The 22,719-nt window shown below is 37.6% G+C and overlaps 1 pseudogene; it reads left to right on the top strand.

Annotated features, from left to right (window-relative positions):
* The first annotated feature begins 20,436 nt into the window (after positions 1-20,436).
* LOC141511367 (phosphoglycerate mutase 1 pseudogene) lies at positions 20,437-21,289 on the top strand (annotated as a pseudogene).
* The last annotated feature ends 1,430 nt before the right edge of the window (positions 21,290-22,719 follow it).

Here is a 22,719-nt window from a genome sequence, read left to right as displayed (position 1 = left end):
TCTGTTTTGCTTCTGACTATTGGCTCCCTTCTATCACCTACCCCTTTTCTCTTTTGCCTATACCCAACTGAATATGTGTGTTTCTGTGTCTGTGTGTATGTATTTCCCTCTTTGAATTGATATAGTGAGGTTCAAGTATTGCCCACTACTCCCACCACCCCATTTCCCCTCCAGTATTAAATTTCTTCCTTGCACACACCTTTAATGTGAAATAATTTCCATTCTTCTTCTTTCTTCCTCCTTCTCTCGGTGCATCCATCTTTCTCATTCCTTTATTTTTTTAACTTATCCCAATATAATTCTATTTTATTAAATTTCCATTGTCCCCCACCCCAAAAGATTACCCTCAGTTTTTCTGAGTTAGCTATTATTGGTTATAATCCTAACACTTTTGCCTTCTGAAAAATCATATTTCAAGTCCAATGCTCCTTTAACATGAAAGTTGCTAAATCATAAATGAATCTGACTGAACATCCATGATATTCAAATTTTTTTTTCTGGTTGCTTGTAATATTTTCTCCTTGACTTGGTAGCTCTATAAATTGGCTATAATATTCCTAGGAGTTTTCATTTTGGGACCTCTTTCAGAAGATGATTTATAGTTCTTCTAGTTCCTATTTTAACTTCTGACTCTAAGACATTGGTATTCAACATGAACCCTTGATCTCATCTCTACCATCTTCTCCAGAAGATTGTCCTCAATATCACCCACAAGCTCTAACTATTTATTATTCTCTTTATGTTTACTAGTTGATTCTCTGATGTCTATAGACATACATCTCCCTCATTCTTTATATTCTCTAATCTGATCACCTTCACTAACGATTATATCTCTTGTCACCTTCTCAGTTAAACTGAATGAGAAATTATTGACAATTGTTGTGTCTGTTTCCTCTTCTCTTAGTTCTAAATTCTCTGCAATCTTGCATCTGCCTATACCAATAATCTCATAATTGCCAAATCTAATTGCCTTTTCTTAATCTTTAACTTTTTGTGCCTCTCTTCTACTTTTGACACAGTTGATCATAGTCTCCTCCTGGACACTAGGTTCTATAGGGTTTAATGATGCTTTCTATTTTGATTTTCCTCTGTCCAATTGCTCCTTTTCAGTCTCCTTTGTAGGATATTCATGCTCACTAAATGTGGTCATTCCATAGACTTCTGTCCTGGACCCTCTTCCTCTATAATATCTTGCTTAGTGATCATATAAAAACTATCACTGTCATTTCTCTCCTGTCCTGAATACCAGAATTTAGGACATCTCAAACAGGATATCTCATAGGTATATCAAACTCAATTTGTACAAAAGAAAACTTAGCTTTCCCCCCAGATCCCAGACATCTTGGTTTAAGTCTAGGCCTCGTCCTCCCCACTCTCACTCACCCTAAAAATCTTGTTCAATCTTCTTGTTTTTACCTTAACAACATTCTTCCTATATATCCTCTTAACTCAATACACATAACCACCACTCTTATGTAGGTTCTCATCACCCTTTCCCTGCATTATTGCAATATCCTTCTGTACTTCAAATCTATGTCCACCCCAATCTATCTTCCACTCAAATGCTAAAGTATTTTTCCTAAAATGTAGGTCTGACTGTGACATCCTACTCCATAAATTCTTATTGTTTCTAAGATCAAATTTAAAGTCCCGTGTTTGGTATAAAACCTCATTAATACCTTGACCCCTTTCCACCTTTTCATTCTTCCCTTCATGAACTTTGATATCCAGCTATACTGGTCCTCAGACACAATACTCCATCTCTCCAATCTGTGCCTTTGCATTAATTGTTCCCCATGACTGCAATGTTTTCCCTCCTCTCCTCCTTCTCTTCTCTTCCCTGACTTATTTCAAGACTCAACTCAAAAATCCATCTTCTGCAGGAGGCTCTTCCCATTTCCCCTCAATGCTAATGAATTGCCATTTATTTCTTCCATCTATTCTGTAAATATCTTCTATGGCTCCTGTGGGTATACTATTCTTTGGGATTTCTCTATCCAAAGGAAGTCATAAGTCCAATCCATTTTGCTTTTTATAATATTCACTATGTTGTGTTAGGTTAAAATTCGCTTATTTACAGGCTGTCTTCCCAATTAGAATGTAATCTTCTTGTGCTAGGAATTTTTTGGTCTTTCTTTGTATAATATATACAATCGTTATATTATACTTGACACTAGCAGCCTATGAATAGTACATACGCCCAAATATATGTGCAATCCACAGAGACCTTTCTATGTTTTTTCCTCAGCCATGGCCTGCAATTTTATTTTATTTTACCAATTATATGCAGTGGTAGTTTTTCAACATTCATTCATTTGCAAATTCATGAGTTCTGCATTTTTCTACCACCTTCCCTTCCTGCCCTGCTTCCCATGATGGTTAGCAGTCTGGTAAAAGTTATGTATGTATATTTGTCACACATATTTGTGCCCAAGGTCACACAGCTAGGCAATTATTAAGTGTTTGAGGTCACATTTGAATTCAGGTCCTCCTGACTCCAGGGCCAGTTCTCTATCCACTGCACCACCTAGCTTTCCCCCTGCCCCAAACTCTCTTAAGAAGCGAACACCTGATCATCTAAAGAAGGATCCCACATTCTAACCCGATACTCCTAGCAAAGTCTTTAAAAAGCAGTAGAGAGCTCATACCTCTGACCCCAGGGCATGTGTATGTCCTCCACTTTTGGTGTGTGCCAGGGTCAACTCTGTCTTTCTATGGACAATACTTAGAGCTCTATTACGATGCTCCCCTGGATCCCTAACTTCTTCCTCTTGTTACTTGTGTCATTTTGGTACTGCATGAACCAGGCCTGGACTAGTGGTGTGCAGTTCTCATATATGAGATACTGTACATATATGAGACCTCAGACCCCCAGCAGATACCCTGTTATTTTAATGAAAGAGGCATTGTGATTCAGCATATGAACATAAGGACTGGGTGTCTCAACCCTGGGTTCCAAAATCAGTGGAGTTAATTCCACCTTTAGTCCATGAGTTGCTGATTACAACTAAGAATAATTTGGTGAACTGCCACACCAGAAATTTCCTTACTACACTATATGTCCCACCCAACAAGGATTCCCACTCCTTGAGAACTGCCCTATTAGTAAAGTCCATTAAAAATGGACAAAAAAGTGAAACATTTTGTATCCCTATTATTTAGCACTGTGCTTGTTGATTTATTGATTGGTACAAAGATTTTGTTTTCCAAATTTGAACCTTGGGGCGGCTAGGTGGCGTAGTGGATAAAGCACTGGTCTTGGAGTCAGGAGTACCTGGGGTCAAATCTGGTCTCAGACACTTAATAATTGCCTAGCTGTGTGGCCTTGGGCAAGCCACCTAACCCCATTTTCTGTCTCAGACACTTAATAATTGCCTAGCTGTGTGGCTTTGGGCAAGCCACCTAACCCCATTTGCCTTGCAAAAATCTAAAAAAAAACCCAACCAAATTTGAACCTTTATTTTTATTCTAGATAACTTTCTTGTTTGTGCAAAAGCTTTTTATTTTATGAAACTGAAACAATTGACTGTGTTTAAGGAACTTCTATGAAATTATCAGAGAACAGAAAAGGTATTGTTTTATATATTGACAAAAGGAATTTCTTAATTGGAAATTTCCTATCTTAAGGAAGCCACAGCTCTAATCCATTTTGATTTTTATAATATTTACTATGATATGATTATTTACAATGAATCTCCTTTCACATTTATATATTCTTATTTTCTAATGGTCTGACTCTTTCTATGTATCATCAAACATAAAATATACCTATGTAAATATCAATATCAAATCCAAAATAGAAAAAAATTTGGAAATACCCTGGTGTTTATATGACCTGCCCCAAAATATATTTTTACCTTACTTTCAGTTAATATTCTTTTTAGTGGCATATTTTGTCACACACAGAATTGACAAATGCTCATACTTGGCTTTGATAGTAATATCTTGTAAGTCACCTGAAACCTTATTCTACTCTTCTAAGTTGCTTGTAGAAATGCCATTCTCAAATGGCTCAGAGAGGAAATAACATACACACTCATTAGAGTATAGAAATCTATCTTACCCAGAGGAAAAAGGAGAGAAAAGGGATGGGAGAAAGGGAACAAGAGGAGGAGTGGGGGGATGTAGGTGATAGAAGAGAGGGAAGATCATGGGAGAGGATAGTCAGATACAATACACTTCTGAGGAAGAACAGGGTGAAAGGAGAGAGAAAATAGAATAAATGGGGTAATAGAATGGAGGAAATACAGTTAGCAATAGCAACTGTGGGAAAAAAATGCAACCCATCCTAGAGACAGAGCAAATGGTATTTGAAAACAGACTGAAATATACTTTTTTTCCTTTCACTTCATTTCTCTTAAAGTTTCTGTATCTTATTTGGGGGGGGGTGTTATATTTACTTTCACAACAAAATTATTGTAGTAATGTGAAAATAAATAAATAAAAACAAATAATATAAATAATTAATAATTAATAAATTGAGTAATAAATTAATAAAAAATTAATAATTGCCTAGCTGTGTGGTCTTTGGCAAGCCACTTAACCCCATTTGCCTTACAAAAAAAAAGAAAGATGTGTTTTGGCAAGGAATATAACCAAGGTTTCTTCTCTCCTGAAATAACAGAGAGGAGTCCTCTTCAGTCTTACCCTTGCCCATTTCCATCAATGGACCAATGGTATCTGAGGTATAAAGTTTTCTGAACAGGCCCTATATCTAGATTGATTGGAAATGCCTTCCCTTTCCATCAGTATCACAAATAGTGTGTAAGAGGAGCAGTTATGCCTGGTGCTCTAGGAAGTTTACCTATTTCAATCTTGTTTGGTCCCTAATTTCCATTTTCCTTTTAAGATTTGAGATCCTGAAGTAAGGGCTTTAGTAGTCTGAATTATTCTACTTCTTTGGTATTACTTCATTCATGTGGTCACTCACCTAGTCCAGGTTCTCATCATCTCTTCACTATTATGAAGATAATACCATTCCAATTGATTCACTTGTCTCTCTAGTCTTTTTACTCTCCAATCCATTCTTCACATAGAAAAGCTACTCAAATAAAGCCCAAACCAAAGTACAAATCTCTGCATGTCACTTACTTGTTCAAAAAATTTTGGCAGTTACTCAACCTATCGAAGGTTCTCTGCAATCTTATTTCTACTTCTCCTTTCAGTCTCCTATTACCCTACTCCTGTTTATATAGTAGCTGTTTTTGGAAAGTAACAAGTCATCTCATCTCTCTGTACCCATTTCAGCTGTCTCTCCTCTCTCCCCAACCCCCTCCCCCTGCCATTTTCCCCATTTCTGGCCTGCATTTATTCCCTTCTCATCTTCATCTTTCATAATCCTTATCTTAGTCACTTAACCTTTGATTATCTCCAAAAAAGAGGAGGGGATGAAACTAGATAGTATAGCAAATAGAGCAGCAGCCTGGTGTTAAGGAGGACCTGAATTCAAATTCAGCCTCAGATGCTTATTAGCTGTGTGAAACTGGACAAGTCACTTAATCCAGATTTCCTAAAGAAAAAACAAAAGAAAAAGAAAAAAAAGAATTCCTAACTGAGACAATATCCTCTATGTATAACTTTCTCTTGATTCCCTCAACTGAAAGATTTCTTTCCCTTCTAGTTTCCTAAATCACTTTGTCTGACTTGCTCCTTTGGATATAACATCCCTATTTTATTTTTACATATTTGTGTATATGGCTCATGTTTATCACTTCTTTATCCCTCTGTAGAGAAATGTAAGGTCAAAAAAAGGCTGTCTTATTTGTGTTTTTGTGTCTTCCAGCAACTAACACAGTACAGAGTGACTAATAAATGTTTGATAAATTGAGTTATCCAATCTACTAGGGGCACATAGCTTGTCCTAGAAGACACCTAGTTTGTTTTTGGTGTTAGGGACATATGACCACTTCAACCCTTCTCTTTACTCACTCTCTTTCTGCTCTGATGAATATGCTATAATGAGATTATAATGGATTTTCCCGAAAGTTTTATTTTTTCATCTCATTTTAAAATATAGCACCCCCAACACCGAACTCTCTCTTACAACAAAGAAAATGTTAAAGAGAATAGATCTGATGATTTTGTACACTTTTGCTCCCCAGTCCCCTCTCTCTTCTGAGATAAAGGAGATATATTTCATGATCTGATTTTCCAGGACCAAAATTCTTCAATATAAATTCCTCAGTCCAGTTTCTTTTTAAAAAGTGTTATTTCTTTCAAATTATTGTAATTTATTATTTATATTTCCTTTTCCCAGAATCATTTCTTTTCTCCTTTTTTGTGGTTTCATTGTACCTTTTATTTTTAAAGATAAAGCAAAACAGGGCAGCTAGGTGGCACAGTGGATAGAGCACTGGCCCTGGAGTCAGGAGTACCTGGGTTCAAATCTGATCTCAGACACTTAATAATTACCTAGCCATGTGGCCTTGGGCAAGGCACTTAATCCCATTGCCTTGCAAAAACCTAAAAAAAAAAAGATAAAGCAAAACAAAAGCCTCAAAGATTCAAGTTTGTCCAGAAAATTAAACTTGAGTCTTGCCCAGCATCATTTCTTACTTGCAACTTCAAAGTTTTCTGAATTCTTCACATTCAGTATTTCTTTCTGCACAATTAAATCCCTAAACATAGTTTGCCAGCCATTCCTTCCTGCCATTCCCATAATGGATATCTACTTTACAACTGGCTCTTTGCTACCACACACACAGACACACAGACACACAGACACACATACAAAATCACAAACACACACACACACACACACACACACAGAGAGAGAGAGAGAGAGAGAGAGAGAGAGAGAGAGAGAGAGAGAGAGAGAGATTGCTATGAATATTTTGGCTTGTGTAATGAATCAATTCTAGAAAACCTAAGACCAAATTACATGAAAAAGTCCAGCAACAAGGTGTTAAGCTAACTACAAACTGTAAAAAGTACTGCCCTCTCCAGGCAATCCTTTTATGAGGACTCTTGTGAGAATCAGAAATGAAGCCACCCTTAGGAAGAATGATAAAACAAGCCTCTAGGTGACTGTTAACAATCAATTCACTAAGTCCAGGAAAGAGAAGAATCCAAATCCTGACTTGACCAGTAAAAAGCTATAGAGAGGTGGAGAACGGGAAGCTGTAAAAATGTCAGATGTAGCTGGAATAGTGGAAGCACCAGCAGAAGCAATAGCCACAAAGAAAGGGACCAGCAGTCCTGGGACAGGCATTAAATGTATTAGGACAGAAGTTAGTTTACTTAATTTAAACCACCTACAACCGTAGGTAATTCTGTATATCTATTTTACCTTATGTCTCATTCTGGAAAGCCTGAAACCATTTTCTCTGGGCATTGGGAAAGTCTGTTTACCTTTTTTTGTTTTAAATATTTACTTTCTCTTTATAAACAGTGTTTACCACTGACATTTTGTAGTCCTTGGGAAAAAATCAACAAGGCATAAGCAGGTGTATGGAAATATATAGATCCTTTTTTTTTCTTTTAAATAGTATTTATTTTTTCCAATTTCATATAAGGACAATTTTAAACATTAATTTTTTTAAATAAAATTTTGAGCTCCAAATTTTCTCCCTTTCTTTCCCTTCCCTTCTTCCTAAGACAGTAACTAATTTGATAAAGATTATTTATGCATAGTTATGTAAAGCATTTCCATATTAATCATGATGTGAAAGAGGAAACAAAACAAAAGAAAAAAATTAGGGATAGCTACCATAGGTTGTGCAGATAGAGCACTGACACTGGAGTCAGGAGGACTTGAGTTCAAATCAGACCTCAGACACTTGATACTTATTAGCTATGTGATCTTGGGCAACTCACATAACCCCATTGCCTGAAAAAAATAAAAAGGAAAAAACCCAGCTAGATTTGTCTATGTAAGGAAGAAAAACTCAAAGGTAAATATTTGTGTCTGGACCAAGATATTCTAAGAACCTGAATATTCACTGGGAAACAAGCAGGAAACTGAGCCTTCTGTCTATGCAGAATAAAGAACTAACAAACAAGGTTAGAGTCAGTGTGAAGGCCCTCAGAGGCAGAGCCATTGGGCTGCAGCCCTAACCCTTTTGTACTGGTTAATAAAAGTATTGGTCATTTAAATACACACAAAATAAATAAGGATAGGAACTGGAATCTCAGTTCCATTGGTCTAGGAAACCCATAATGAAGAAGTCACCTCTACTAATACAGGTCAGCCATTTTGCAATCTATAGTTTTAGAGAGTTGCCCACGGCCCCTACAATTAAGTCAACAAATATTTATTATGCACACCCTAACCTAACTGCCATATCACATCTCCAACTGCTTATCGGACATGTTAAATTGGAAGTCTGTCAAAAGTTGATGTGAAGTTCAATTTCAATCTATGCATAACATGGAAACAATGTAAAGATTATCAGATTTCCTTCTGGGGTGGGGGGGGAAGAGAGGGTAGGGGAAAAAGTATAAAATTCAAAACCTTACCAAAAAAATGATAGGTAGAATCTACCATTGTATATAATTGGAAAGCAAATATTTACATAATAAAAAAAAATAAACAAGCAAACTAGCAAAAAACAAAAGTTGATGTGAAGTGCCAGTGCCTTGAAAAACTCTATCCGATCAGGAGTAATGCACAATGCACTATATTTTTTAAATTTTTATTTATTTAAGGCAATGGGGTTAAGTGACTTGCCTAAGGTCACACAGCTAGGTAATTATTAAGTGTTGAGATTGGATTTGAGTCGGATACTCCTGACTCCAGGACTGGTGCTCTATTCCCTGTGTCACTTAGCTACCCCTCAATGCACTATACTTATTGTATAAACAGTTGGAAATACTTAGGGCTAGGTATGGGGCTGATCAGGATTCATGAGAGGTGTTCACCTGGAGTTGTCCAATACTTACAGAGGATAATGGACTAGGTGGGATCTGCCCATCCCTCAAATGGATCAGCTTCAGTGACCAAACAGGTTGATGTGCTCAGGCAAAAACTGGTCAAATAGTGGACACAACCAAAGATTTTTTGTCCAACTTTTAGAAGAGTGTAGCTATTGTATTTGGAAAGAGTGTGCTTAGACAATGCTTCGAAGCCATCTAAGCTTATCTATTTGAAATTTATGCCTAGTGGGTGTGACCACTGGGTGTGACTATGAAACTTATATTCTTTTTATTAAGAAAAGTGTTGTTTGGCTAAGGTGGGGGGAGAGAAGCACATATCTTGCAGTTACATTCACACATCATTTGTGAGTTTTAGAAATTTAATTAAGTTGTGGAAATAGCTGACAAAGCAGTCTTCTGCTGTACCTATTGCTCTGCTGTTTCCATAGAACCAACTTTATAGATTGTCAACACTTTTAGTGAGAGAGGGGTCATAGGTTTCACATCTCATAGACATTTTAAGCCAACATTGTCCAAAACTCAACTCATTATCTTTCTCTCCAAAACCCTTTCCTTTTCCTAATTTCCCAATTATTGTCCAGAATATTACCATTCTTCCAATTATTGAGGTTCCAATCCTGGACTTCCCTCTAACTCTCTCTCTACCCTTCCATATGCAATCTGTTGCCAAGTCCTGCTGTTTCAACTTGCATAGTATCTTTCATAAATACATTCTCCTCCCTTAGGACACTGCCGCCACCTTGATGAGACTGTCTCATCATCTGACAACAAAACTATTGCAATAAGCTTCTGTTTGGCATACTTTCTGCATCTTTCTCCTCACTCAAATCCATTTTCCACCCAACTGATCTTCCTAAAATACAGATATGACCATATCTCTTCCCTGTACAATAAACTGTATTGATTCCCTGTTAAATCCAGGATTGAATATAAAATCTCCTATTTAAAGTTTTTAAATTCCTTCATAATTCTAATGTGCTATAAGAAATGACAAGCAGGCAGATTTCATAAAAAAAACCTGGAACAATTTACATGACCTGATGCACAGTGAAGTAAGCAGAGTCACAAAAACACTACACAGTATCAATACTATATCATAATCAACTGTGAATGACTTAACTATTCTCAATAATACAATGAACTCAAAGGACTCATGATGAAAAATGCTATCCATAACTAGGAAAGAACTGATGGAGTCTGAATTGAATTATACTATTTTTCACTTTTTAAATTTTTTCATGTTTTTGTCTGTTTCCTCTCTTACAACATGACGAATATAAAAACATGTTTTACATGACAGCTCACATATAACTTATATCATATTGCTTACCATCTCAGAAAGAAAGAATGTAAGGGAAGGGGGGGAGAAAATTTGAAACTCAAAATTTAAAAAATAAATAATAAAATTTAAAAAAGTAAATACTAGGTTTTTCTTCTTGATCCTAGTGCTTTACCTCTAAGACTATCCCAAATTATTCCTCTTTGAATGTTGTTATATTATGAGCTCCTTGAGAGAAGAAACTGCATTTTCTTTCTTTTCTTTCTTTCTTTTTTCCTTCTCTTCTTTCTGCCTTTATTCTTTCTCTCCTTCTCCCTTCCTCCCCTTCCTTTCTTTCTTCTTTACATTCTCTTCCTTTCTTCCAACCTTTCTTCCTCCCTCCCTCCCTTCCTTCCTTTCTCTCTCTCTCTTTCTTTTCTTTTCTTTTCTTTGTTTTTTCCTTCCTTCTTTCTTTCTTTTCTTTTCTTTCTTTTCTTTCTTTCTTTCTTTCTTTCTTTCTTTCTTTCTTTCTTTCTTTCTTTCTTTCCTTCTTTCTTTCTTTCTTTCTTTCTTTCTTTCTTTCTTTCTTTCTTGCCAGTACTTTAATAAATACCTGTTTATTCAACTTGTACTTGATTTCATAACTAAAGACAAAGTAATTTATCTAGACAAGGAAAAAGCACAGTAATATTGAGAGACATTATTTTATAGATAATATAGCACATAACCATAATTTTCATTTATAATGATGATAGGAGGTGATGTGTCTGACACAAGTGCAGGACTACGACTGCAGAACAACTAGTCTAAGTCTCTCACTTTAAAGATGATAATTAAGGTCCAAAGTTAAATGGTAAGTTAGTGAAAAAGCAAAGGGCAAAACCCAAGAACCTGCCTTCCAGTCCACAATAGTCTTTCTACCACACTTCCAGGACGCTTCCAACTCTTTGAAAGGTATTTGAATGCATATCTTTTGTTTTTATATCTCCTTCAATTCGATATATTCCTTTTGTCTCACCCTCCCATCTTTCTGGCCCATCTTTCACCCAACGTAGCTCTAACTTTCTATGATTGCATAAACAGAAATAAAAGACAGTGGGGTGTAATGGATAGAGATGACCTCAAAACTAGGAGGAACTATATTCAAATCCTGCCTCTTCCAGATAAAGACTGTGTGACCCCTGGGTAAATAATTTAACCTCCCATTGCTCTAAGCAACTCTCTCAAACTTCCTTCATTGGAAGGGAAATTTCTCATCCAGAAATTCCCTATATCAATGAAATTACAGGTCTATTCCTTAGCTCTATAAACTGAAATCATGCCAATCATTGAAATTTCAGTGGATATGTCAGTTTTCAATGCAAATTGAATTAAGAAGCTTTATTTGAAAAAATTTTTTGAATAAAATCTTTTGTTTTTAGTTATTGTTTAAAAGTTTAGAGACAAGGGCAGCTAGGTAGCACAGTGAATAGAGCACTGGCTATGGAGTCAAGAGGACCTGAGTACAAATCTGACCTCAGACACTTAATAATTACCTAGCTGTGTGACCTTGGGCAAGTCACTTAAACTCACTGCCTTGAAAAAATAAAAAAAAAGTTTAGAGACAGTATCCTTCAAGAGAGGGAGATCTAGGGAAGAAACATCTTCCCATTTTTGTCTCTAGAGTCTCTCTAGCTTGATGGATAGTTTAAGCCTATACTTACTACACAACAAAAGGAAATGGGAAAGAGGAGGTCAAGAAAGTGGCTTTCAGTGGATGAAGCACTGGCCCTAGAGTCAGGAGTACCTGGGTTCAAATCTGGTCTCAGACACTTAATACCTAGCTGTGTGGCCTTGGGAAAGCCACTTAACCCCATTTGCCTTGCAAAAACCTAAAATACAACAACCCCCCCCCCAAACCCCCCAGAAACTACCAAAGGTGGGAGCAGGCTCTTGAGCATCAGGGAGAATGAAAAAATGAGTAATGGTGGATTGGGATCTTATGTATCCCCCAGGAATGCTTCTTGGTTAGGGCAAATATTTGATCATAAACGGAGGGGAAAATAGACCCAAATTCAGCTCTTCAGTCTGCAGGCATAATATATGCAGGATCTGTAATTTCATAAAGGTGGACACACCCTCCACCAAGGCTGAGATTTCAACCCTTCATCATTCTAAGTCTTAGAGAATTTCCTAGGGTAGCAGTGAATAGAGCACTGGCTCTGCAATCAGGAGGACTAGTCTCAGACACTTGCTGGCAGTGTAACCTTAAGTATGTCACTTATCCTTGATTGCCTCCAGAAAGAAAGACAGGAAAGAAGGAAGGAAGGAAGGAAGGAAGGAAGGAAGGAAGGAAGGAAGGAAGGAAGGAAGGAAGGAAGGAAGGGAGGGAGGGAGGGAAAAGACTGCCTAGGACTCAGAGAGGTTAAGAGGCTTGCCCATAATCAGACCAAGTCTTCTTGGCTCTAAACCAAGCATTTGGTTCATGAGACCATGATGTCTCTGTAGGATCATAGGATTCCGTATATGTCAAAAAGAATGGTGAGAGATCTAGTCCAACCTCTTCATTTTCCCAAAGGAAAATAATTAAGACTCAGAATGGGGAAACAATTTATTCATGGTTACATAGTTAGCTAATGGCTATAATTAGAAGTTATATAACTAGAAGTTTGTCTTCTAATTTGAAGTCAGGGAATTGGACTCCCTCCAGGAGTCCCTTTTCACAATCCCATCCCCCCAAAAGTACAGGGAAGAAAAAAGAAACAACTGAAATATTAAAATCACTGGGAAAAACATGCTTGATATGGTATGGATGGTTGAGGGTCATGTTTCTAAATATTCAAGAGAACTATGAAGAATCTCTGCAAATGTGACCTCCAATTAATCATTGGTAACCTATAAATCTATCCTCTGTACTTTCTTCCTACTATCCAGGGGGAGCTTTTGTTTCTTCATCCATCAGCAAATGAAACCCCATCCATTTTAGCTCCTTGTTGCCTTGGAAGTAATGAGGGGAAAAGGCTCATCATTTTTTATTAGATGGATTTTATTGGCCATCCAATCATATCTAAGGTTCATGTTCAGCAAGTAAGAGTGAGGCTCAATGATGATAGATTTTGCACTTTATTCTTTCCTTTCTCTTCCCACTGTTTTGCCTTCTCCTTCACCTCCCTTTTTTGTTTTTCCCTTCCCTTCTCTTTCCTCTTCTCCCCATTTCTTTCTCTTCTCCTTCTTATCTTCCCTTCCAATCCTTTCTTCTTCTCTTCCTCTTCCTCTGCCTTTTCTTTTCTCCCCTTCCTCCTACCAATCCCCATTATTTCCCTGTTCTCCTCATCATTTTACTCTTTTTCCTCCTCCTCCTCCTTCTGCAGTGTGGTACAGTGGAATGTTAACTGGTTCCAGAGTAAGAAGAGTGGAGTCTAAATCCTCCCCTCTAATGTTTACTGCCTTGTAAATCCACTCAAACTCTCTGGGCCTCAGATTTCTTTCCTGTAAAATGAAGGATTTGGAGTATTTGACCTCTTAAGCCCCTTCAGGTTCTAGATCTATGTTTTTTTCTCCCCTTGTTCTTTCCTTTCTTTTTCTATGCTCAATTCCCCGTCCCACTGTTCCCCCCACTACTTCTTCATCTGCTACTTCTCTACTACCTTTCACTCCCCTTTTCCCTCCTTCTCTCCTCTTTTTACTCACCTAGCTTTCTCCTTCTGCCCTCCACAGCTTCCCCCCTTTTTTTCCCTCTTCCTCACCCTCCTCCCTCACTTGCTCTTCTCTCTCTACCCTTCCTTCCTTCTCCCCCTCAAGCTGGGAAGTACCTGAGTATTGAGAAGGTTTGAGGTTGATATTTCCAAGTCTGTCTCATTGTGGAGACTGATAAAAATCATGGAATGTCTTAACATTGTTGACATGGGGTCAACAATGCTTATATATCCTCATTTATCCAGGAAAGCATGAAGATAATTCAACCCTATCAGAACTCATGTTTGTGCTGGGGTTGGGGGGGTGGGGTGGGAGGGGGAAAGGAACAACTAATTTCTCCCTTCATTTCCATTTAACTGGAAACTTTTCTTTAGGAGTTCTATAAGGCAATGGTGAGATTGATTATTATCTGCATAGAGAAACTCTAGACTAGGTCATAGGATTTAGAGTTCAGAGGAACTATAAAATCCACCTGATTTTACAAAGAATGGATTTGAGTCCCAAACTATCCTATAAAGTTAAACAGGCACCCCATTGAGCCAGGACATCTGTACATAAATCTTGGAAAGTTACAGTGGATAGACAATGTACTGGGTCTAGAAATGAATAGGAGGAAATCAAACTGGATTGCATTTGGGGAATTGTGCAGCTCTCCCCACCAGCTTCTCATTGAAACAAAGGTCCATATTTTTAACAATGATATTCTTTCAATAAAAAAGAAGATATAATCTTTCAATGACAGGCAGTAGAGCATAACAGATAGAAACTTGGCTTCCTATTCAGAAAAATCTGGGTTTAAGATCTGCCTCTGTGACCTTGGGCAAGGCAATTAACCTTCAATGGCAACTCTATAAAAGAAGATAGGTGCCAACCTGCACTGGTAGAGAGAGTGTCCACACCCAGGAGTTTGCTATAACAATGAAATCACAGGGCCTGTGCCAATTCCTTTTCTTTCAGTGGTGCTGGTAGTCATGACATCTCAGTCTTCGAAGAATTCAAGTTGCAAGTCATCCAAAAAGAAAAGAAGATATACATCATGAATGACAGTTTCCTACAGCATGTTAGCATGATGAAATGGAAAGATAATTGGATTAGGAGTCAAATGATCTAGATTTAAATCCTAGTTCTGCTACTTGCTACTTGTTTGACATTGGACAGATTATTTAAGCTCTCTCTGTTCCACCATCCTGCCACCATCTCACTTTAGGGAGATATCTACTGAAAGTATGTAAAGACTTCCCCAGGCAGAACAATTTGTTCAAATGGTCATGAAGATGACTTAAGTAGACTTTCTGGAGCACTTAGAGCTTAGTCAGATATCAAGGATGCCTAAGATATCATTGCATATCAAGCTCTCAGTGGTCATCTTGACTTTTGTCCTGCCATTGGACTTTGATGACTATGAAAGAGAGTGAGGTCAGGATTTTTCTCAACTCTGCTTCATTTAAATCTAATTTGAGTAGAAGTCAAGACATTACTCCATGATACCATTAGTCTTCTCTAGAAGGACAAACAACACCATCCCACTTCCAAGTCAAATACAGGTCATATTGTCAATACTACAGTTTCCATCTCCAATCTGGAACTCAAGCTCCCATACATGGGATTCTTATTGGGACTCCCATACCTGGGAACTCTGAGCTTTGACTGATGAGCATTCATTTAATGTTTCTGGACCCAATGACCACCATGACACTTCTTGGCCATTTGCCCTGATACAGTGTGAGAACACCCTTCACCCCACCTTTCCACTACTAGCTCTGACAACAAGAATTAAATCAGCACTACCATTTCTCAAAAGAATACTTTAATCAATTTCTCCATGACTCCAATTGCCATCCCCTCTGAATTACTTTTCCAAAACCCTTCTCACATCCCACATTTCCCTATAGGTTTTAATTTTTTTTAATAGAATGTAAGCTCTTTGAGGTTAAATTCTGTCTTGTATATTTTAATTCCCAGAATTTAACAGTGTCTGACTTATGAGGAGCAGCTAGATAGCACAGTGGATAGAAAGCTCAACCTAGAGTTAGAAAGACTTATCTTTTTTTTTTAAGACTTATCTTCTTGAGTTAAAATCTGGTCTCAGACACTTAACTGTGTGACTCTGGGCAAGTTATTTAATCCTGTTTGCCTTGGTTTCCTCATCTACAAAAGAAGAAGAAAATGGAAAACTATCCCAGTATCTTTGCTAAGAAAACTCCACATGAGCTGAGCATGATTGAAAAATAGGGGTGGCTAGGTGGCGTAGTGGATAAAGCACCGGCCCTGGAGTTAGGAGTACCAGGGTTCAAATCCGGTCTCAGATACTTAATAATTACCTAGCTGTGTGGCCTTGAGCAAGCCACTTAACACATAACCATGTTTGCCTTGCAAAAACCTAAAAAAAAAAAAGAAAAATGACTGGATAAAAACTAACACATAAAAAGTGCTAGATAAATATGCATCCATTCATTCATTGATTCTTCTTTTTACAAGAGAAATTTGGACTAGTTTATCTGTAAGGTTCCTTTCAGATCTAAAATTACCAGCCCACCATAAAGGATATTACTGGAGAGATGTATGACCAGAAAAAGGGTTGATTGATAACATAGTAACATAATCCATGGATAACCAAACAGCATCCCTTGGATGACAGTTGCAGAAGATGAAAAATACAGATGAGATAGGATCTACATCATCAGAGAGGGTATTCACATCAGTGAGATCGCAGTTCTATAATTGTATCAAAGTGATTGGGTTGGGGAGGGAAGAAAATGGATGTAGAGAGAACAGCTTAGAAACTATTACAGTAGGCTAGGCAAGAGATAATCCAGGATAGAATTAGAGTAATGAGTAGGTGAATGGCGAAAAGGGGATGATCATAAAAGATTCATGAGGGTAGAAACAACATGATGGCAGAAATGCCACTTTATTGGATATGTGGTAAGAAGAAAAATAAGTAGTCCAGAATTACATGGAAATTCTAAATCTGGGTGATTGGAGGGAGGTGGGGAAGGTGTTGCCTTCATTAGAAATGTCTAGAAAAAGTAAGTTTTGGGTAGGGGTGAAATTTTTTTTTACCAAAAAAAAATCATTTATTTAGGACTTAGTATGTACCAGGAACTGTACTAAGCCTGAAGACAAAAACAGAAGTAAGACAGTCATTGCTCTTATAGAGCTTATATTCTTTTTTCTTTTAATGTAATTTTACTTTTTTTAAATTAACAATAATTTGGTGGCTAGGTGGTGCAGTGAATAGAGCACCAGCCTTGGAGTCAGGAGTACCTGGGTTCAAATCTGACCTCAGACACTTAATAATTACCTAGCCACATGGCCTTGGGCAAGCCACTGAACCTCATTGCCTTGAAGAATCTAAAAACAAACAAACAAACAAAAAACAAATAAATTAACAATAATTTATTTCATTTTCCACCTGTCTTAAAAATTCTGGGAAAAAAATTCTCCTATAATTAAAAAAATTTTTTAGCAAATAATAAATATGGGAAAATCAGGCAAAACAAATTCCTCCATTAGCCATGCGCAAGAATGTATTTTTTCATTCAGCATCCTGAGTTACCTTTCTATCAGGAGATCCATACAGTGTCAAGACAAAGGTAGCATGGTTCATCATGGATCCTCTGGAATGATGACTGATTAATGTATTTGTTAGAGTTTGTTATGAATACCCTACACACACACACACACACACACACACACACACACACACACACACACATATGACTAGTCTAACACCCTTTTGGAGACTAAAGGAGAAATCTCCCGCCATTGATAATTCTGGATTGTTCCTGACTCTCTTCTTGGCTAGGTTTATGGCAATATTGGCTTGGTCCTCTTCCTACTTATTTTCACATGTGTGTATGTGAATATATGTGTATATTTATTATGTGCAGGTATGCAACTTACACATATATACTCTAAGAGGTATGTAAGTTTTTTACTTAATGACTTAGGTGTAATTGGCATATACACATATTATATATCTTATAAACAGATGAGGAATAGAAGACCCAAGGAAGTGGTAACTTGCCCAGGGCCAGAAAGGAGAAAACAAACATCAGAAGAACTTAAAATCAGTTCCTTGGACCCCAGAGACAATACGCATTCCATTTACCATGAAGTAGGAGGAAGGAATATGGAGCTCAGGGAAAAGTAGTGAAAGGGGAGAGAAAGATAAAGGAGTCCTGAATAGGAAGAATAAAACTAGAAGAGAGATAATAGCCTGGGAGATCTTTGGTAACCTTGGGGAAAATGCTTATAATAGGGTGGTAGGATCAGAATTTATAATTTTCAATGCAAGAGAATGAAAAGTGAATAAATGTTGAGGATGTGGAGTGATGAGGGTAGAGCATAAGTATCAAACATGCCCCAAACCCTTCTGAATGCTCCCTGAAATACACTAAAATGTAATTGGGAAATCTCTAGACTCAGGAATCCAAGCCAGGAGAGTCCAAAGAGAGGCAGGTTCTTTTGTCTTATCGGCTCTGTCTCTTTAAACCTCTAGCCTAGTGATCTTAGGAAAATTATGAAATATAGATTTTGTTTTATGTCTAGTATCTACCTGAAATGATTGAACAATGTGGTTGAAATACAGAATAGTTATTTCCTATGCACAAAAAATCAGCAAGTACAAATTGCAGAAGAAGCAGCAGTAGTGACACAACTATATTTTTTCTCTTCCAGAAAGTTATGGCTTAAAACATCACTTGTAGGTAACTCTTCAGTTTTTTGCTTGATTCATACTCATATTTAACCATCTCATCCTGAGCTCTAGAGTAAGTCTAGATATTTTCTTATTAATTAACAAAACTGATACCATTCTCATTTATTAGCCAGTTGGATTGAGAACCACCACCCCAGTTCCTAAAATATTATTTCATGATAATTTTCAAGGCACATCACCATATGTGAAGTATCTATTACATACTACCACCACCACCACTATCCAGCTTTTGCTCCTATACATGTATTGCCTTCTCCATTAGAATATATATTCTTCCAAGAGAACATTGTACACATTAACATTGTGAGTTTTGATGGATGCATCTCCTCTCAGAGTTCAAAGATTGAGAACAACTCTGGAGACCTGTTACAGATGACACCATCCACATCCAGATGAAGAAAACAAAAGAAAACAAAAGAAAACAAACAACTAAAGAATCTGGATGAACACATGTTCTCTTTTTAAAGTTTTCTCTTATGTTTTTCCTTCCTATCCCATGGTCTTCTTTCTTTTCCCTTAGTCTTAATTTCTCATACAGAAAATTCCAACTTCTAAATTTAGACTAGAACTGATAAAAGGGAAGGGAGGGTATAAGTGAAAGTAAACTGAAAGTTAAATTTCTAAAAGAAAAATCAAAGGGGAAAGTTAGCAAAATTTTGGTGAGGAGGAAGAAAGGGAAAAAAAGAGATAAATATAAATGCAGAAAGATAACATGAAGGGAAATACAGAATTAGCATTCTTAACTGTAACTGTGAATGGGATGAACTGTCCCATAAAATGGAAACAGATAGCAGAATGGATTAAAAACCAGAAGCCTACAACATGTTGTTTACAAAAAAAACCACATTTGAAGCAGAGATACACACAGGGTAAAGGTAAAAGGTTAGAGCAAAATATATTATGCCTCAGCAGAAGTAAAAAAACATCTGGGGTAGCGATCCTAATCTCAGACAAAGTAAAAGCAAAAATCAGTCTCATTAAATGGGATAAGGAAGGAAGCTACAACTTCTTAAAAGGCACCATTGGTAATGAAGTTATATCATTGCTAAACATATATGCACTTAGTAGTATAGCATCCAGAATCTTAGAGGAAAAGCTGAGTGAATTACAAGGAGAAACAGACAACAAAACTTTAATAATGGGAGACCTCAATCTGCCTCTTTCAGATCTAGAAATATCAAACAACAAAATAAACAAGAAGGAAGTAAAAAGGTGAATGAAATCTTAGAAAACTTAGATATGATAGACCTCTGGAGAAAACTTAATGTGGATAGAAAAGAATATACCTTCTTCTCGACAGTACATGGCACCTTCACCAAAATTGACTATGTAGTAGGGCATATAAACCTTAAAATCAAATGCAGAAAGGCAGAAATAATACACACCTCTGAGACCATGATGCAATAAAAATTACATGTAATAAAGGGTCAGGGAAAGAAAAACCAAGAATTAATTGAAATTAAATAACTTTATCTTAAATAATGGGTGGATCAAACAACAAATAATAGAAATAATCAATAATTATATCCAAGAAAATGATAATAATGAGACATACCAACATTTATGGGATGCAGCAAAGGCAGTTTTAAGAGGAAACTTTATATTTCTAAATGCCTATATGAATAAAATAGAGAAACAGGAGATAAATGAATTGGGTATGCAATTTAAAAAGCTAGAAGAAGAACAAATTAATCAACCCCAATTAAATAACAAATTAGAAATTCTGAAAATCAAAGGAGAAATCAAGGGAGAGATTAATAAAATGGAAAGCAAGAAAACCACTGATCTCACAAATAAAACTAAGACTTGGTTTTATGAAAAAAGCCAATTGAGGGAATCTCAGTGCGCACCCGACCGCCGCCGCGGCTGTCTGTCCTCCGCCCGCCGCTGTGCGCCCCGCGCCCCGCGCTCCGCCATGGCCGCCTACAAGCTGGTGCTCATCAGGCACGGAGAGAGCGCCTGGAACCTGGAGAACCGCTTCAGCGGCTGGTACGACGCGGACCTGAGCCCCGCCGGGCACGAGGAGGCCAAGCGCGGCGGCCAGGCGCTGCGAGATGCTGGCTATGAATTTGATATCTGCTTCACCTCTGTCCAGAAGAGAGCAATTCGTACTCTTTGGACAATACTAGATGCCATTGACCAGATGTGGTTGCCGGTTGTGAGGACTTGGCGCCTCAATGAGCGGCACTATGGGGGTCTGACAGGCCTCAACAAAGCAGAGACAGCGGCTAAGCATGGTGAGGCTCAGGTGAAGATCTGGCGGCGGTCCTTTGACATCCCTCCACCTCCAATGGAGCCTGACCACCCCGTCTACAGCAACATCAGCAAGGACTGTCGCTATGCAGATCTTACTGAGGATCAGCTGCCCTCCTGTGAGAGCTTGAAAGACACCATTGCTCGGGCTCTACCCTTCTGGAATGAGGAAATCGTCCCTCAGATCAAGGAAGGAAAATGGGTTCTGATTGCAGCCCATGGCAATAGTCTTCGAGGGATTGTCAAGCATCTTGAGAGTCTGTCTGAAGAAGCAATCATGGAGCTGAATCTGCCCACTGGTATTCCCATAGTGTATGAGTTAGACAAGAATCTGAAACCCATCAAACCGATGCAGTTCCTTGGGGATGAAGAGACTGTTCGCAAAGACATGGAGGCTGTGGCAGCCCAGGGCAAGGCCAAGAAGTGAAAGTAGGCTGTCAGTACAGCAGTAGCCAGGTCCTTCCCTTCTCACTTTCTCCACCACTCGTCTCTCCCCTGCCTGTTCCACACACACTGACCATCGCTTCAGGGATCACAACACATAGTTGCCGGTGGGGAACGATGGTTCCTTTTTTCATTTTCTTCCTCCCTATTTCAGACCAATTCTTTCTCTCCTGTTGCCCCTCCCATCAACCACTTTAGTCAAAATGCCTCCTGGGTCGTTTGGCTCATTAAGGACCTGGTTAGGGATGGGGACCTAGTAAGAAATGACCAATGTGGGGAGTTGAAAGAAGCAATTGTTACAGTTATTCCTATGAGCCAATTGTGCCAGTAGGGCAGCCCTCTCGGGCTGTTGTAGGAAGCTGCCCAGGTGCTTATTTAACGAATCATTAAAGTCTTGTTTACCCTCCCTAATTCAAGAAAATTTAATCTGGGAGGTTGATCATGTCTTAATGTTTACTCGATGCATTTGCTTTCACAAAAGGCCCTTTTCGGACTAGTTATTAGTGACTTTTGAAATTAAACTGTCCCACTTGGTCATCATCAGACATCTCAATCAGCATCAGAGGAGAGTTCCTGGATTTCTAAGGGGTAAAGAAATACATTCCACTGTGTATTTTGTAACTCCTGCTCTGTTCTGTGGAAGTAAAATGCCCCTAGATTATGTTGAAATATGTCTCAGTGTCCCATTGCCTTCTACCTCATGTCCAGCCACCTGGGTCTTCATTAGTTTTAACATTAACTGTACTAACCTCTTCCCCTTTCCCCTTTTTGTTGTTCACTATAATAAAGGAGTGATGTGCAATAAAAAAAAAGCCAATTGAATAGACAAACTTCTGGTTAATCAGATTTAAAAAAAGAAAGAAGATAACTAAATTACCAGTATCAAAAATGAAAAGGGTGAAATAACCACCAATAAGGAGGAAATTAAAGAGATAATTCAGAGCTACTTTGCTGAACTATATGCCAATAAATTGGACAAATTGAGTGAAATGAATGAATATTTATAAAAATACAAACTGTTCAGATTAACAGAAGAAGAAATGAATTACTTAGATAACCCCATTTCAGGAAAAAAAAAAGAAATTGAAGAAACCATCAATAAACTCCCTAAGAAAGTCTCCAGGTCCAGATGGATTTACAAGTGAATTCTACCAAACATTTAAGGATCAATTAATTCCTATTCTACATAAACTATTTTAAAACATAGGAGATGAAGGAGTTCTGCCAAACTCCTTTTATTACACCAACATGGTGCTGATACCTAAACCAGGAAGAACCAAAACAAAGAAAATTACAGACCAATCTTCTTAGTGTATATTGATGAAAAAATTTTAAATAAAATTTTAGCAATGAGACTACAGCAAGCTATTACCAGGATAATATACCACGATCAGGTTGGATTTATACCAGGCAGATTACATATCAATAGTAAAATCAACAGAAATCATATTATTATCTCAATAGAGGCTGAAAAAGCCTTTGATAAAAATAC

This window comes from Macrotis lagotis, chromosome 2 (genome assembly GCF_037893015.1).
Source record: "Macrotis lagotis isolate mMagLag1 chromosome 2, bilby.v1.9.chrom.fasta, whole genome shotgun sequence".
In the NCBI taxonomy this organism is placed as follows: domain Eukaryota; kingdom Metazoa; phylum Chordata; class Mammalia; order Peramelemorphia; family Peramelidae; genus Macrotis; species Macrotis lagotis.
Note: the sequence above shows the minus strand (reverse complement) of the source record. Positions and strands in the feature narration are given on the sequence as shown.